The sequence below is a fragment of the Saimiri boliviensis genome, chromosome 19, assembly GCF_048565385.1.
Source record: "Saimiri boliviensis isolate mSaiBol1 chromosome 19, mSaiBol1.pri, whole genome shotgun sequence".
Taxonomy (NCBI): domain Eukaryota; kingdom Metazoa; phylum Chordata; class Mammalia; order Primates; family Cebidae; genus Saimiri; species Saimiri boliviensis.
Genome location: NC_133467.1, coordinates 19,101,028 through 19,120,236, shown reverse-complemented (window position 1 = coordinate 19,120,236; position 19,209 = coordinate 19,101,028). Strand labels below are relative to the sequence as shown.

At 43.5% G+C, this 19,209-nt stretch overlaps 1 pseudogene; it reads left to right on the top strand.

Annotated features, from left to right (window-relative positions):
- Positions 1–12,558: 12,558 nt before the first annotated feature.
- LOC101051162 (large ribosomal subunit protein uL18 pseudogene) lies at positions 12,559–13,512 on the top strand (annotated as a pseudogene).
- Positions 13,513–19,209: the final 5,697 nt, after the last annotated feature.

Sequence of the window (19,209 nt, the reverse complement as noted above, 5' to 3'; positions counted from 1 at the left end):
GACGCGAGGGGCGGGCCCTGGGCCGACGGAGCGGTGGGTGGGAATGCGGCCTACAGGAAAGCGAGGTCCGTTTTGGGTGTCTGAGCTCTCGCGATATTTCACGGAACCCGGGCAAATGACAAATCTGAAGGCGCCGTGTTGATACTGAAGGCGCAAGGCGACGCGCATGCTCCTTGCGTGCCCAGCACTTCCGTTTTACACAGCCTGTTAAACTACATTTGTCTCTGCCCTCCTTTTCTTCCGCCTTTGCTGCTAGTCCGTCGCCAGCAATTTCTCTTTCGCTGCATGTTCTCGGTTCCGCTCAACGTGCCCCTCCTATGTGCTCCAGTCGGTTTAGGGCAGAAACCTAGGAATTATTGCCACCTCCTCCTCTGCCATCTCTCCTATAGATCCTGCTAATCTTTTTCTCCACTATAATGGTGGTGTGATGATGTTGGCAATGACAAAGATATTTCATATGTATGTCTGAGTTTCTATCTGTATTGGGATTTTAGGTTAAAAGGACGTAAACGTTTTATTTGTCCTTGGTAGGGGCATTGCCATTTAAAAACTGCTGTTTTCAGCTTATAGTACAGGAAACTAGCCTTCAGGTCTTTAGAGCTGCTGTCCTTCCTCTGGGATGAACCCTTGGAGGGGCACTTTCCTTTGTGTGGATATAAGGCAAGTACCACACACCTACCATTCTGTTAGAAGAGTATGGAGGAGCATATATTAGCTTGGCAAGTACCGTATGTTAGGTGTGTTGGTGGATGAAGTGGAGCGATGCCCGTGTGCTTAGATCTGCAGTGTTACACAGGAGCCTTCTGGGAGGGAGAGCTGAATGCGGACTCTTTTCTTTAGAGGTTCAAATGTATCGGACCGTATCTAATGGATGGGGAAGGTTTGACAGGCCAGCTGGCGGGTATAGAATCGAAAAACTAGACTGGCCTCAGGCAGGCATCTGTTCCTAATTCAAGCCCTTGTAATACCCTCTTGCCCTCCCCACAGCTGGGGTCATCTATAAGCAGGTCATGAAACAGGTGAACTAGCTCTATGTATTCTGGCCTTTTCTTCCTTTCTGGAAAACTAATTCTGAAAGCATTTTTTTTTGTTGTTGCTGTTGTAGATTATGATTTAATTCTACCTTATTGGTGTGACTGGGAACAGGGGCAGGAATCCACGTCCACAATCCCAAAGGAAGAAGAGTCGGGAGAATTGTATACATCTAGAGTGAGCACAGGACTTAGGTCAGATCTTCCTGGAAAGTGGTCAGAAAGACTTAGAACTAAGTCACGGGAGTTAGGCCTACCTGATTGTTTGCCCTTTTAAAGATAGCAAAATACTGGTGAATGAAGTAGCATCCAGAGCTCTTCTGGGTGGTAGAGAGGTTCATGCCCTGGAAGCTGCTGGTGCAAGCCTGCTGGCATTTTACTGGTTTTGTGAAGTATATTAAAAAGGATTGGGCCTGCTAGCTCACACCTGTAATTCCAGCACTTTAGGAGGCCAAGATGGATGGATCACTTAAGGTCAGAGTTCGAGACCAGGCCAACATGGTGAAACCCCATCTCTACTAAAAATACAAAAATTAGCTGTGCATGGTGGCAGGTGCCTGTAATCCCAGCTACCTGGGAGGCTGAGGCAGGAGAATCACTTTAACTCAGGAGGTGGAGGTTGCAGTGAGCCGAGATTGCACCACTACACTCCAGCCTTGACAACACAGCAAGGAAAAAAAAAAAAAAAAAAAGATGCTAAAAAGGATACAGATGAATAGTCAGTTGGAAGAGATGAATGGGACAAGGTACATGGGATGGAACTTGGAGCTTCCATGTCCTTCCCTGGCAGGGCCACCCTCCAGGAACCTCCACATATTCAGTTATCTGGTAACTTCTGAAAGCATCTTGAAACAGCATTAGTAACTTTTTTCTAAAAATTGTGATATATGTAACAAGAATTTTACCATCTTCACCATTTTAAGTGTACACTTCAGTGGCATTAAGGACATTCAACACTGCCGTGCGACCGCCATCACTGCCCGTCTCCAGAACGTTGTGTCTTCCAGAACTAAAGCACTGTACCATTAAACAGTAGCTCCCCGTTCTCCCTTCCCTTCAGCTCCTGGCAACCACCATTCTAGTTTTTGTCCCTATGAATTTGACTGCTTTAGGTAGCTCATATATATGGAATCATGCAGCATTTGTCCTTTTGTGACTGGCTTCTTTCACTTATCTTCAGGTTTTATCCATGCTGTAGCATGTCTCAGCACTTCATTCCTTTTTATGGCTCAGTAATATTCCATTGTTGGGCTACACTACATTTTGTTTATTCATCTGTCATGAACACTTGCTTTGCTTACACCTTTTAGCTATTGTGAATAATGCTATGAACACGTGTGTACAAATAGACAGCATTAGGATCTTGTTAGGCTGTTTTTCACTTTAAGAAGAGATTAAAGTACCTAATGGTGTGAGTGAGGCAGGAAATTCTGAGATACTGAGACAAGACTCCAGGGTCTTCTTTAATTAATTGTATTATTTTTTATAAATAGCCTAAGATTTTCCCCCCAAAACCCCCAGTATGCACTCCCCCCTTAGTGTGTGGGCCACTTAGCAGGGCCTAAAGAAGGCTCGTTATAACTTGAATTCTCCCAAGAAGTCTCTAATTCTCTCTGGCCACTTGACAGAATGTGAGAAAGGCTGTTGTCCTTACTGTCCTGGAATATTAGAATCAGAAGAACCATCATAATTCATTTATTCAAAAAATATTTATTAAATGCCTATTACTTACCAGTGTGTAAATATGTGTCAGAGTGGAGACCGAAAAAAAAAATCTCTGCCCTTCTGATGCTTGTAATTCCACTGGGGATTATAGATTTACACACGAGTGGAGCTATCTACAAAGAATGGTTATATTACCTTTGCTTTTTCCTTATATTCCTTCCTCTGTAGGCTTAGAAGTACTTTTTGGGTGGATAAAATAAAATTTAAGAGTTAAATATTTTGAAATGTGACTGTGAGAGTTGGTTACAGTTGCTATATTGATTCTTGGCTTAATTAAATTATAAGAATGATTGTATAGATAATGAAATTGAAGCATAGAGAGGTTAGGTAACTTGCCAAGCCAGCCGAGCTAAGGACATTAAGGCAGAGGCTCTTAATCCTCTTTCCATGTTGTCTTTGGAGAAGCGATGGCTCAGGATAAAGGCCTGATTGTTGTCGCAGAATTCTTACTTATAAAATGTATCAATTGATTAAGGTATAGCGTTCATGCCATTTTAATCAATACTTAAATATATATAATAATGCTACATATTGTATCTAATATAAACATATTAACATATTTATTAATACATAATATGCACTGTAATATATAAATATTAATAAATATTTAAATATATATTAAATATATGATGTATAATCTATTATATAGTATATATAAATATATATAATTAATATATAGTATATTTATATATTTTATATTCATAAATATGTATTAACTATATATCCTTATCCATTTAAATTTATGTATATTTCACATATAAACATATAATATATATTATTGACCCAATTATGCCACTTTAATGAATCTATTCCAAAGAAATACTGAAATAGATATACTAAATACCTATCTATATTAATCTATAATATATACTAATATATTTGTAAAATGTATGTTTATATTAAATATTTATATATATTTATTAAATATAGGATGAGTGGATAGAAGAGAGGTAGAAAACTCCCTCATGGAAAACCATGAATTTTATTTTATGTTTTGAGACAGAGCCTGGCTCTGTCACCCAGGCTGGATTAGTCGCTGGATCACAGCTCACTGCAGCCTCAACCTCCCACGTGCAAGCAATCCTCCCACCTCAGCTTCTGGAGCAACTTCGATTACAGGCCAGCGTCACCACACTCAGCTCATTTTTTTTTATTTTTTGTAGAGATAGGGTCTCATCTTGCCATATTGCTCAGGCTGGTCTTAAACTCCTTGAGCTCAAGAGATCCTCCTGCCTCAGCCTCCCAAAGTGCTGGGATTACAGGTGTGAGCCACCAGAACCTATGAAATTTTTGAAAACAAAAAAATGCTGAATAGTCTTACCCTACTGGATATTAATGTATCATACGTTACAGAGCCATAGCGATTGAGCTCATGTGGTACTGGTGCCAAAATCAACAGACAGGTAAGTGAAATAGAATAGATAGGCAGATAGAAACTCCAGTACAGTTAGAATTTGGTTATGTATTAAAGGAAGCGTAAAACTTGTGGAACAAGTGGTACTAGAACAACTGGGCAAAGATTTGGGAAAACTTTTAAAATTATAATCTTCATCTCATCACATATCAAAATAAATTTTAGATAAAGAGTTAAAGGGTTAAAAAGCAGAAGAAAATAAAAATGAACAACATTTTTAATTTTTATTTATTTTTATTTTTTGAGACGGGGTTTCAGTCTGTCACCCATGCTGGAGTGCAGTGGTGCGATCTTGGCTCACCACAGCCTCTACCTCCTGGGCTCCAGGTGATTCTTCTACCTCAGCCTCCTAAGTAGCTGGGACTACAGGGGCATGCTACCACACCTGGGTAATTTTTGTATTTTTTGTAGAGATGGGGTTTCACCATGTTGCCCAGGCTGGTCTTGAACTCCTGAACTCAAACATTTTGCTTGCCTTGGAGTCCCAAAGTGCTGGAATTATAGATGTGAGTCACCATGCCTAGCTGAATATAGTTTTTACACTTTTAAATCTTAGTAGGCAATTTTCAGACTGTCTAATAACATTAGAAGTGTTTGATCTTACTAGTTTCTAATAAAATGGAAATTAAAATAATGAATTCTATTTAAGCTAGCAAATTAGCAAAAGTTAAAAAAAATCAGCATTGTCAGAGGTGTAAGGAAATAGGTAATTTCATAGTCCAGTGATAAGCATATAAATTGGCATAACTTGTCTGCAAAGCAATTTGGCAAGTCTTTTCAAAGCTTGTAACTATTGACCAATCATGCCACTTTGAGGAATCTAGTCCAAGGAAATACTGAGAAACTCTAAAATTTATATAAAAGGACATTTATCATTGGCTTATTTGTAACTACAAAAAAAAAAAAAACTTAAAAGTCAACAGTAAGGGGAGAGTGAAATGAATTAAGAAATCAAGTTATAATCCTAAATTTTAAAATCTGATAAGTTTCTAACTTTAAAATATATATATTTACAGTTAAAGGTGTAGGTATCGATTAGATAGATGACAGATTAAAAAAAGACTAGAAGGCAATACCCTCAGATATTAAGAGTAGAGATGAATAAGCAGATTACTGGTTGTTCTTATAGTCTTTAAAATTTTCCAGCCTCTCTCTAATTTATATTATTAGATTCACATGTGTGTTGAAGTTGACTTAAAAATATTAACCTGTTTTTTACATTTATATTATTTCACCCAAAATATTTGAAAAATCTTTTTTTTTTTTTTTTAATGTAGGAAGGGGTCATTCCTGGTCCCCATCAGTATCCTCTGCTTATCCTTGGGGACAGGCACAGGCTGAACTCAGACCAAAGCAGCAAGAAATTATGAATTCAGGGATGCTTGCTTTGTTCATATTTAGTACCAAGTCATTCACTCTTCCCTTTGTCTTCATTTTTCTGGCTTCTGTGTATGCCATCAAATAAACTGTGCTTCTGGTGTCTAATCTATACCTAATACAGGAACGATCATTAACTTCTTTGTTTTCTGAGAGGACTAATTAATTATTCCTTTTCATTATTTTATAACTGGTAGGTTACAGAGCTAACTTGATTGCAGCCCCCAGTGTTACACAGTTAGAACATTTACTTGGCATGTGCTTGTTTCAAGCAGGTCCAGGCTCAGTCATCAGCATCCTTGGGACTGGACACTGCCCCAATGCACTCCCCTGGCGCTTCATCATGGACCTTCTACGTGAGAGCTGGATATGGATCAAAAGAACCAGACTTCTTGGGCTATGAGAGGGAATTACAAAGAGGGAGAAAGTGAGAATAAAGGAAAGAACCTGTGGAAGGAGAGCAAAGGCACAGGGACACGTCACACACACACACACACACACACACACGCGCGCGCACGCACGCGCACACACCCCCCTCAACCCTGGCTCTGAAATGGTTTGATGGATAGTGGGTGAAACCTTTGTTCTCATTGTGCATCTGCCTTTATTAAAACGTCGTCAGCTGAATAGCAATCCTATTGGTTTACCAGTTTGGCCTTAAAGTGTGGATGGCCTTGGCACTTCTGGAAGCAGCCACGGGTCCCATGTGTGTGAGCCTCCCATGGAGCTATGTGCTGTGTACCATGCAGAACACAAGATGGCAGTATTACCACATCTGTGCTCTAACACCCAGCCTTCCTTGGTTCCCACACTCAGGGCCTGATGCAAACTGGACACACACACACACACACACACACACACACACACACACACACAGAGCTGTCCTCCAAATAAAATGACACTTGGCCTGTCATCAGGTGGGACCTGTGTTTGAGACTAAGTTTGCCTCCTTCATGGGAGTCAAAGGCAGGGCAGGCTATGATTTTTAGGGCCCATTGCAAAAGGAAAATGTAGGAATAAAAAGTGCTGTTAAAAAGCAGGAATAAACAGTGCTGTTAAAGATAGTAAAATATGAAGAATTTTCATTTCTATCCTGGACTCTTGACTTGTTATGGGATTTTTTAATTTGCCTTTTTTTTTTTTTTTTTTTTTTTTTTTTTTTTTTTTTTTAGGACGGAGTCTCGCTCTGTTGCTCAGGCAGGAATGCAGTGGTGCAGTCTCAGCTCACTTTAACCTCCACCTCCTGGGTTCAAGTGATTCTCCTGTCTCAGCCTCCCAAGTAGCTAGGATTACGGGCGTCTGGCTAGTTTTTGTATTATTAGTAGAGATGAGGTTTCACCGTGTTGGTCAGGCTGGTCTTGAACTCCTGACCTCGTGATCCGCCCGCCTTGGCCTCCCAAAGTGTTGTGACTACAGACATGAGCCACTGGGCCTTGCCTTTATTTGCTATTAATGTTCTAAATAAAGGAAAACCAAATCATTAAATGTACTTTTGAAACATTAGCATCAATTTTACGACTCATGGTCATATTGGGGAATTACAATTCACACTGCAAATGTAAGACCATTTAACTCACAGGCAGAATCAGTGACATTAGACAATTTTTATTTTGTAGCTTGTATATGCCTATATGTTTTGTTCTTACCAGTGAAAATATTGCATAAATCTAACTCAGTTGCTTTTATTTCACGTTTTGATCCATGCACATTCTACTAGCACCTTCTATCTGTGCTTACTCATGAGTAAGAGAGGACTGAAAGGATAAGAAACTATTGTCCCCTCAGAATGTCAATGCCTTCATGTGTGGGAAGCACGTTCTAGTGGCCGCCTGGGGCTGCCAGTGCCCCATCTGACTCATTCATAGACACAGTACTCTGACCTTGGACTAATTTTGAGTCCCATTAATCTCCCATACATCATTGGGCCACCAGAATTCTCTGTGGGGGGGGGGGGCATCACAGAAAGGGAGCAGCAAGGAATCATGGGCACACACGTCCCCTCTGCTCATGCAGATGTCCCCTTGTCCCATTGGACCTCACAAGATACAAATTCAAAAATATAATGATTCAGAATTTCTTTTTTAAATTAAAAAAAATTTTTTTTTTGAGATGGAGTCTCCCTCTGTTGCCCAGGCTGGAGTGTAACGGCGTGATTTTGGCTCACTGCAACCTCCTCCTCCCAGGTTCAGGCGATTCTCCTGCCTCAGCCTCCCAAGTAGCTGGGATTTCAGGCACCCACCACCACGCCTGGCTAATTTTTGTATTTTTAGTAGAGACGGGGTTTCACCATGTTGGTCAGGCTGGTCTCAAACTCCCGACCTCGTGATCCGCACACCTTGGCCTCCCAAAATGCTGGGATTACAGGTGTGAGTCACCATGCCCGGCCAATGATTCAGAATTTCAAGATAGTGACAGTAAAATATTAAACCAAACACAGGGCTCTCCTGAGGGCAGGTGACACACGCACAGATACACACAAACACACACACAGGCACGGCGGGGGCTGTGTGATGCACGAGTGACATGCCTGCAAAGGCAGCCCCGGTCACAGGCTCTCATGATCCAGCCATTTGCATTTTCCCGGTCCACATTCGTATCTCGAATGAGCGTTTTCATCCAGGGGCCAGAGCACCTTCAACGCCACATGTACCAATCTGAGCTAGTGCGCATCCTTTCCTTCAGGAAACATTTATTGAGCATTCCTGTTAAATATCAGATACTGTTCTAGGAGCTGGGGAAGCAGCAGGGTACCTAGTCCCTGCCCTCATGGAGCTTACACTCTAGTGGAGGAAGGGGAAGAACGATTTGCAAATCAGTAAATATGTGTCAAGTGCAGACATGAAGAGAAAAGCAGAGTAAAAAGAGCACAATGGTAAGAGGTACTGTTACCTAATGTGGTCAGAGAAGGGCTCTCTGATGAACCGGCGTTTGAACAGAGACCCCAAGGGTATGAGGCAGTGAGCTAGGAGGCTCTGGGGGAGGAGGTTCAGGCAAAAGGAATGGCAGCTATGGAGGCTGTGATTGGGGTGTGTGCATGGTGTTTCTGAGGGGGAACAGAGAGGCAGCAGCTGGAGCCAAATCAGTGACAGGGAGAAGGAAGGTGGGGTCAGGACAGTGGGGGTGCAGGGGGAGCCCATGTAAGACGTTGCCTTCCCACATAAACTTCAGTAAAAACTACCTCCTCCAGATTGCCTTCTCTGTTCTAAAGGCCTTATGTCTTGATAAACGGCCTTACTGGGAATGGAAGTCACCTTTGGCTCCTTTTCTCTCATGCTGTCCTGGACCCCACTGCACACACTTTAGCCTGACGCCTTGCTCCAGCTACTGCCTGGCTGACCACTTCCAAGCAGGCTGCTACCAGCTTCGTTTAGCTGCAGTGACACGCACCTTGGGTTTACATCAGGTGCCTCTCATGTCTTGCCTTGGGGCTTCTCTGGTGTTGGTATGGATGCATGAGGAGCCAGGAGCCTGCTCAGCTCTCAGGGATGCGGGGGAGTGACATCTGTGGGGACACTCTCAACCAATGGAGATGGAAGCATAGGGATAACACATTTCATAAGGCTCCTCGGAAGGTCTTAGCAAGACATCAAGCTCCAGTCACCTGCAGTAGCGGCTCACTTAGTAGTCACTTAGTGGCTTCCTTGTTTCTCTTTTTCATTCGTTCTTGTTCCGCTACCCTGATCCCTCGCTCTTGCTCCCAAATGAACAACTTGCACACATACCTCTGTCCTGGATTCCTCTTTTGTGGGTGGCGGGAAGAATTCAGGTTCACATAAAAAATATCCCTTCCTTGCCAGGTGCGGTGGCTCACACCTGTAATCCCAGCACTTTGGGAGGCCGAGGCAGGTGAATTACCTGAGGTCAGGAGTTCGAGACCAGCCTGGCCAACATGGTGAAACCCATCTCTACTAAAAATACAAAAACTAGCCAGGCATGATGCCAGGTGCCTGTAGTTCCAGCTACTCGGTAGGCTGAGGCAGGAGAATCACTTGAACCCGGGAGGCAGAGGTTGCAGTGAGCTGAGATTGTGCCATTGCACTCTAGCCTAGGCAACAGAGTGAGACTCCATCTCAAAACAAAACAAAACAAAAATCCTTCCCACAGATCATCCAAATCTACTTCAAATTGTTTCTTTAATTTTCCCCATTCCTGCTTCCACTCTCCTAGTTCAGACCCTCTTCATCATTTGTCTGTACCAGACCAACTAGATTCCTACCTGCTCTTTTTGAACTTAACCCATCATCTCTCCCACAAAAGCATGCCTCCTTTTCTGCTGCCACAGTAAAGTTTCTAAGACAATACGACTACTCATCTCTGGTGGCTCCTTACCATCTACAAAATGAAGTTTAAACCCCTTGATCTGATGTTACGATCGTGGTTGATGCCTGCAGCACCGTGATTTTCAGTCTCTCCCCATAAACACCTCTGGCCACCTTGGATTGTTCATCTCTCGTTTCTCCTTCAGTCGTTCTTCCTCTCAAAGTCTTTCTTCCTGCCAACCTTTCCATTCAGTTTCCTTTCATTTATCAAATGCTTAATTGAACACTGGTTCCTATCACCCAAGGAGGTGAGGAGCAGGTGACGAGATAGGGGGAGGTAGTGTTGCAGAATATGTCGTGCGCCAACACAGTCCCACGTCAATGTTTTAGTTAGCTTGCCCCAGTCCAGGGACCTTTTTCATCAGGCTGGAATCACTGCTGGGGTTCGGGTGAGGAGAAAGGAAATTTTTCTTTTGTAGAACTTGCGATCATGGAAAAATAAGGCTCGGGGCGGGGGGGAAATTTACAGAAAGTCATCTTTACATTAATCATCAAAGCTGCTGTCTAAATAAAGACAATGCGATTGACATTTTGCACATTTTAAATTAGTAGTAGTGGATATAGCACTCAATTTTCACTTACCATTCCTGACTTCGAAAAAAGAAGTGTGAAATTTTCTTCCCTGCAGGTTCAAGGAGATGCCTGCTTATTGGTTGGATTTGTTGCAGATGATACGCATGCAGAGAGCTTTTCCTTTTCTAAGTCTCATTTCCATCCACATATTCAATGTCTTCTTGGCTTGCGGACTTAGGATTGTTCCTAAGTTCTCCACCCCTCTAGTTCTGCCTGCCGGGTCACTGGCTATTGTGTGCAGGTTGGCATCATAGGACTGTGCCTGCCCAAGGGGGTGCGTGGGTCTGACTCTCGGCCCATGAGTTTTGCCAGGTTGGGCTCCTGGGCTCAGGGCTGCATTACATTTTTATTATTCTGCCATGATTCAGAGATGTTGAATAAGTTGATACTTGAGACAGAAAGGTTTAGGATAATCTTATTTAACCAATGAGGCCCAGCAAAGTGGGTAGTTTTCAGCCCTTCTACCCTGCTCCCAGGGTTTATCATCCCAGGCATGGCCCTGGCATCTGTGTGCAGACACACACCTGTCATCTCCTCTTTCCCATCTTAGCAGCCTCCCTCCTCTCAGGCCAGTTCCCCGTGCTAAGGACCTGGTTACCCTTCCTCCTTGGGTGTCCTGCAGCTACAACAACAAACTGTCATGAAACGTATCCTCTCACATTTCTGGAGGCCAGAAGTCCAAAGCCAAGCTATCAGCAGGAGTCGCTCCCTCCAGAGGCTCTAGGGGAGAACACTGCCTTGCCTCTTTCTCCTCCAACCTCCGGTGACTCCCGGTGCTCCTTTGCTTGGGGCACCAGAATTCAATCTGTGCTTCTGTCCTCGCCCAGCCTGCTTTCCCGTGTGTGGCTCCGTGTTCTTTTCTGTCTCTGATTAGAAACTTCTCATGAAGCCCCATCCAGTGTGATCGTATCTCAATCTTTACCCTAATTATGTTTTAATGATTTTCAGATAAGGTCACATTCTGAGGCTGAGTGACATGACTTTGGAGTGGCTGTCATTCACCCCACCCCACTCATCTACTTTAACTTTGTCAAGACTTCAGTGCAAGCACGTCTACTTTTTACACCCCGTCTTTTACCTCCTTTTCCTATTCTCAACCCCCTGTTCCTCTTTTCCTAATTCACCCCTTTGTGAATGACTTATAATTTGTGTGCACAAGATTTAGTTATTCTGCATTCCTGAAGAGATGTACAAAGGTAAGCACATATTTTTTAGAATTTTGTATAGAATCAGAGGGAAGTCAAAGTCAGGAAAGGAAGGACTGATCTATTCATGTATAATTCTTTTAGTATTACATTTGCATGAATTTCCTCAACCCATGTGAAAGTTCCTTAAGGAAGTGTGTGGTTTTCAACTTATATGCAAGTTTCTAGCAGAGTGTCTGGTATGTGGTAGGTGCTCATAAGTTAGAATGAACGAGCCAGCTTCTTACCTTTGACCATGTCGTAACCAGACATTGCCAAACTGAATGGGAAAGGACTGGATTGGCACGAAATTCTCTCTTCATTGCTCATGGACTTGCCCAAGGCCAGCCTCTCTGGATACAACCTACTGGTCTAGGATTGTAGAAGAAAATGCATTTTGATCTCACTTTTCTCAGGCGTGGCAAAGACCACACTTACAGTGATGATGGGGATACCTTTTTGTCTTTACCAGAGGAAAGGAACAAAATTATCCTCAAGAGGACAACAGGGGGCGTGAAGGACTTTCATGAGCCTCTCTAAAACATAGTCATGGCCGGGTGCAGTGACTCATACCTGTGATCCCAGCACTTTGGGAGGCTGAGGTGAGTGGGTCTCTTGAGGTCAGGAGTTCAAGACCAGCCTGGCCAACATGGTGAAAGCCCATCTTTAATAAAAGCACACACACACACACAAAATTAGCCAGGTATGGTGGCAGACACCTGTAGTCCTAGCCACTTGAGAGGTTGAGGCAGGTGAATCGCTTGAACTTGGGAGGCAGAGGTTGCTGTGAGCCAAGTTAGTACCACTGCACTCCAGCCTGGGTGACAGAGTAAGACTCTGTCTCAAAAAGATAAATAAATAGCCTTTCCCCCCAACTAGTACTGCCAGGCCTGAGGTCTCTGTCGAGCGGCGGACACGGGTCTCTGTTCCACAGGATGGGGTTTGTTAAAGTTGTTAAGAATAAGGCCTACTTTAAGAGATACCAAGTGAAATTTAGAAGATGATGAGAGGGAGGATAAAACTGATTACTATGCTTGGAAACGCTTGGTGATACAGGCTAAAAATAAATACAACACATCCAAATACAGGATGATAGTTCATGTAACAAACAGAGACATAATTTGTTAGATGCTTATGCCCGTGTAGAGGGGGATATGATACTCTGTGCAGCATCTGCACATGGTGTGCTGGTTGGCCTGACAAATTACCTTGCAGTGTATTGTGCTGGCCTGCTGCTGGCCCGCTGGCTTCTCAGTAGGTTTGGCGTGGACAAGATCTATGAAGGCCAAGTGGAGGTGACTGGTGATAAATACAATGTGGAATGCGTTGATGGTCAGCCAGGTGCCTTTACCTGCTATTTGCATGCAGGCCTTTCCAGAACTACCACTGGCAATAAAGTTTTTGGTGCCCTGAAGGGAGCTGTGGATGGAGGCTTGTCCATTCCTCACAGTACCAAGCGATTCCCTGGTTAGGATTCTGAAAGCAAGGAATTTAATGCAGAAGTAGACTGGAAGCACATCACGGGCCAGAATGTTGCAGATTACACGTGCTACTTAATGGAAGAAGATGAAGATGCTTACAAGAAACCGTTCTCTCAATACAAGAAGAACAGCGTCACTCCAGACGTGATGGAGGAGGTGTGTAAGAAAGCTCGTGCTGCTATACGAGAGAATCCAGTTTAGGAAAAGGAGCCCAAGAAAGAAGTTAAGAAGCGGTGGAACCGCCCCAAAATGTCCCTCGCTCAGCACAAAGATGGGATAGCTCAAAAGAAGGCAAGCTTCCTCAGCGCTCAGGAGCGGGCTGCTGAGAGCGGAACCAAACAACTTTCTATGAGGATTTTTCAGATAAAGACAATAAACATATGGACAGCAACTAAAATAAATAAATAAATAAATAAATAAAAATAAAATGCAGTTGTAAAGCACATGTCTTGTCCCTTTAGTAAGAAAGTCTAGAGGCCAGAGGTGAGGCCCAGTCTCTGTGTTTCTAGCACCAAGCATGCTGCCCTGCCCAGGGTCAACACCCAGCAAACCTTGGATGATGTCGGCAAGGTGCTGTTCACAAACGTCTTCAACAGCTTCCTGAAAGCCAAGCAGATGTGGTCACTCTACTTGGAAGGCCCAGGAGAGCCCTTGCCTGCTACCTGAATGGATGAGGCCCTCCGGAGCTACTTAGCCTTTGTGGATTCCAGACGTCCTGCATCAGCCGAGTTCCAGGAGAGCCCCAGCAGCACTCTCTTTTCCTGCTGCCTCGGTGCTCAAGACAATGGTCTTTCTGAGTGTCCAGCTGATCCTTTTGCTCAGTTCTGCCTCTCCTGCTGTGTGGGTGCCTCTCTCCTCCCTTGCCCGAGGAAAGCCTACACTTACTCTGAGGTTTCGAGTCTGACTCAGTGCCCTTCAAGGCACTCTCCTCCAGCTGCCTGTGGCCCAGGCTGAAACACAATGTTTCATGTGGTTTCAGGGACGAGGTCACACCCATTTTCTTTTGCCATATCTTGACAAATTTTTATTTGGGGGAAATAAAGCGTTGATAGGAAAGCAGCCTTTTCTTTCACATCATTTCTCTTTTCTTTTTCCTTTTCTTGGTCTTTCTAAATTCCAACCCCATCTGGTGAAAAGGCAAAAATTTCTTAATAGCAATTTAGTTTAAATGCATTGCTTTTTTAGTAGCCATGGGGACAAAAATATCAAAGAGCCATAAGTTCATAGCATTCAAGGGTAGACAACTTCTGCAAAGCCACAGGGCATGTCCTGATGATACCACCACAAAGCTGATGTCCCTTTTCTGTGGAAGATACACAATGCAGGTGAGTCTTCAGGTCACCTGGCAGCCCTAGAGCAGTAGAAGGATATACCATGTCATTATGTCTGTAGTGCATGCTGGCGCCTGGAAAGGGGTCAGGTACAGCATGCTCCCTTTATACTCCACATTTGCCAAAAAGACCCTCTCCACAGCTTTCTCCCAGGGCCTGATCTAGCAAACCCAGATATCCTTACGTTCCACCCATTCCTCGCCTCCAGGCTAAGTTCTGTTAGAGTAAGAAAAATGTCCCTGGATGTGCCTGGTCTCCTGCTGGGACTATCATTTATCAGTCACACCAGGTGAATTAACATTTTGTCCTGATTTACTTTAGAAAAGGAAATGAAAACTATATCTCTAGATGCATTTCTGTATCCTTTGCTCTGTGCTGTCATAAAGAGCTAAGATAATTTTTCTGTGTTATTCACTAATTGTTTCCTGACTTGTCTCTGAGGGTGGACTTCATGTCATAACACTTTCTGGGGTTTCTCACAGCACACAGCACAAACCTTAGGTACATAGTAAGCATCTGGCATACAGTAAAACCCTTTAGATCAAATAATTGAGTTACAGGATTGAGTTCTACTTGCTGGACGTCTACTTTCAGTGTCTCATTTGGGGTTTTGTTTTCTCTCCCTTGGATATACTTCACAGTGAACTTATACCCATGGTGTCTCTGTTCTACATGTGGAAGAGAGGAGAGAGAAAAAAATATCATGGTAACTACCTAACTCAATTTCCACACTATACAAACTGCAGGGTCATGTCTTCTTCTTCTTCTTTTTTTTTTTTTTTTTTTTTTGAGACAGAGTTTTACTATTGTTACCCAGGCTGGAGTGCAATGACGCGATCTCGGCTCACCGCAACCTCTGCCTCCTGGGTTCAGGCAATTCTCCTGCCTCAGCCTCCTGAGTAGCTGGGATTACAGGCACGCACCACCATGCCCAGCTAATTTTTTTTATTTTTAGTAGAGACGGGGTTTCACCATGTTGACCAGGATGGTCTCGATCTCTTGACCTCATGATCCACCCACCTTGGCCTCCCAAAGTGCTGGGATTACAGGCTTGAGCCACTGCGCCTGGCAGGTATGTCTTCTTAATGTTCATTAGAATCGTGTACAGCACTGAGAAATTTAGTATTTATTTCTTAAATGATACATAAAGAAGACAAACTATCATGAATGCATTTACTCATCTCATAGAACTACAGATCAATATTTTATTAATATTGACTTCCTTCTGTATTAGTCCATTCTCACGCAGCTATAAAGGACTGTCCAAGATTGGGGAATTATAAAGGAAAGAGTTTTAATTGACTCACAGTACTGCAGGGCTGGGGAGGCCTCAAGAAACTTACAGTCATGGTGGAAGGGGAATCAAACACATCCTTCTTCACATGACAGCAAGAAGGAGAAGTGACGAACAAAAGGGGGAAAAAACCCTTATAAAACCATCAGATCTCATGAGAACTCACTCAGTATCACAAAAACAGCATGAGGGCGATCACCTCCATGATTCAATTACTTCCCACCAGGTCATTCTCATGACACCTGGGAATTATGGGAACTATAATTCAAGGTGAGATTTGGGTGGGGACACCACCAAACCATATTACCTTCTATTACAGGAAGTGCTAATCTGTCTCTCCCTCTAGAAATGTAAACTCCACAAGGCAGGGGTGATGTTGCCCTCTATGCTATTTTGTTCAATTCTGTATCCCCAGTTCATAGAACAATCCCTAGCACATGATATGCACACTCAATAAATATTTGTGGAAAGACTGAATAGGATTTATGTTATATTTGGTGTAATCTTACAGATTATGGTAATCAGCAAAGTAGAAATTAGACTCATATGTCTGAAATCTGTCCTTGGGGTTTGACATCAGGCTGTGACTCCCACTAGGGTTTGAGCTGGGATTCAGTACAAAACCTCAGCCACATACTTTAGGTAACCACAGGATCTGCTTCTGGAAGAGAAGAAGCATTTCAGTGTTGAAGGGAAATGGTGACCCACGGGAAAAGCTAATTTAATAAAGATGAGGGAACAGGCCCACACGTGGATACTTCCCTGCTGAATACATTTGTGTATGTGGATGTCCATAGCTACCATAGCAGCCTTTCAGAGTATCCTCTTTCTCCCCTTTGCCTCACTTAGTTATTCTTTACCCCTCTATAGTAATAGATTGAGTTTTGATTCATGTTGTGCAGCTTCCCAAAGTGCTGTGAGCCACTGTGCCTGGCTCATGTTGATTTGAATACTTAGAAAGAATCAAAGCAGATTGACACTAGTCATTGTTAACGACGTTTTTTGGATTCATACATCTTGGTCATCTTCATTGCCTCTGAAAACATACAGACCTCTCAGATACGGACATGGGTTCGTTAATCTCGCAGTGCACTCATGAGGCTGAAAGATCATCCGCTCCATTTTTCAGATAACGAGACCAAAGCACAGACATTTACCTGGAACCAAGAAAGCCTGTCCTGCTATTATGGTCTTTTATCCTGGTGCCCAGGCCTTCCTGGCTTCCTCTTGCCAGAATGCAGTAGGACCTTGACTCGTCCCTGCTATCTGATGGAGAAAATGATGAGTCCCATGGTTCTAACAGTATCTTGTTGTTTTTCATTTGTGGTGTACATTTATTCTCACTGGAATAAAAGCCTGGGCAAAAGTGACCATCTATAAAGTTCTTTGAATTTAGGACTTGTCAGTCCCTACAGTGAAAAAGACAGAGTTAGAGAGAAATGAACCAGTGGAGATTATGCAGCTTCAAAAGATTTTTAAATAATGAGTGATCTCTGGTCTATACATTAGGTTGTAAATTCCAGATGCTTGAATTTTCAAGTTTTCAGTTCTGACAGTGGGATGCAGTATGAGTTGCAGGCTCTGGAGCCAGGCTCCACCTGGCTTGGCCTGGTGGAGTACTGGCTCCACCATCTGCTTGGCCTGGGACCTTAAGCAAGTTACACGACCCCTCTGTGTGTCAGAGACTAAACCTGCAATACTCCCCACCTCACTGGGCTGTTGTGGGGATTAAAGGATTTAGCACAATTTATACTTAAAGCACTTAGAACAGCAACTGGCACAAAGTGAGTATTCAACAAATGCTCTATGATGATCATAACGATGGTGATTTCCCCTTCTAACTGGGGGCAACAAGTATCCTTTCCTCTCATATCATCCCGTGTCATAAAATGGCCATTTCTATAACTTATTGACATCCAGATTGCTGGACTTTACCCCCAAATGATGTTCTTTAGATATTTCCATCAAAGAAAATGAAGAGGAATAAGATGTAGGAAAAAAGCAGCCAAGTGTTCATAGACATAGAAGTAGAAAAAGTAATGAATTATTGGAATCACTCAAGAATTAGGATTTGCCTTTATTAAGTATCTGCCATATGCAAAATACTGTACAAGGATGTGGAGAGGCGCATATCACACACAGGTACATGCATGTGCGTGCATGTACACACTCTTGTTCCTGCCCTCAAAGAACCTATACCTGTCTTCTCCAGGAGGCTTTCCTCAGAGCTCCAGACAAGGTTAGGATTGCTCCTCTGTTTGCTCCTAGCATGCTGCACTCACCTCCAGCACTCATATATGAATAGGCTTTGTAATCACCTGCTGTCTAGAAAGCAGTGAACTCCACGAGCTTAGGAATTATGTCTTCCTGGCTTTTGTAGCACCCAGCAGTAGTTTGCTGGACAGGACATGGCTGGACAGAGCTAGCAAAGTTGTCTCTTTGTCTCACCACCAAAAGAGACAATGGATCTTCCCCTTCCTCCATTGGCTTTTTGGCGCCATACCTTTAGCCTTAGACCTACCTTACTTTTAGGACTAATTGTTATCCTTGATCCCTTCTTGGTTCCTCTTCACCTGTGACCTTCTTTCTTTGCCTTTGGTCCCACTGGAGACACTGGGCCTCACCACTAAGCCAAGAGAAAGAAGGGGCCTATCTTCTCCCACTGGGAAGGATGTGTAGAGGGCTCAGCTCACCCACAGCTTTTTGAGCTTCAGGACATCAAGGCTGTGCAAGCTCTGGCTTTTGCTTACCTGGAAGTGGTCTCTCTCTTTAAAAGAGTTCTCTGCCTATTCACTCATCTTCCACTGGGAAGAGGAACAGCATGGAGTGAAACAAGAGGTTAGGGAGAAGGTTGGCCAAAGCTTTGATCAAAGAACTTTCTGGTCGGCTGTGTTTACCTTGCTCTTTCTTTTCTGTCTCCCCAGCCAGGCTCTCAAGCACAGAGTTCTCAGATCAGCCATTCCTGGGGCAGCAGCTGGATCCAGCTCATCCCTCAGTTGAGTCCTTGCAGCTTCTGTCTTCTGTCAGTGGTTGAAAGTTTAGGACTGTTTGAAAGCAACCACACGTGGTGTGTCTGCAAAGTGTTTATGCCAAACACAGTTTCATGCAGATGTTCATAAACACGCTGCCAGTTACCAACCATCTTTCTAGCGGTCTGCATTGCTACTTGCTTTTTCAGTCCAAACAGAGAGGCACATACTCGGGTGACATGCAGGCTCCCTAATACATGCTATCCACCAAGACATCGGCCAAGGTGCCTTCCCCCACATGCATGTTCACATACCCGCCATGTACCCCAATGTCTTCTGCACAGATCCGTCTCATCTGTCTCCCTCTGTGGTTATGTTTAGCCAGATCCTTCATTTGTAATTGTTTTTGAAGCTTAGCTTTAAACCTCTTCTAAAACCACAGTGGCATGGTGGAAGGTAAGGCTGCCAAAGTTGAAGAGAGTCATGATGTCTGCTTTCCCCTTGCCTCAGG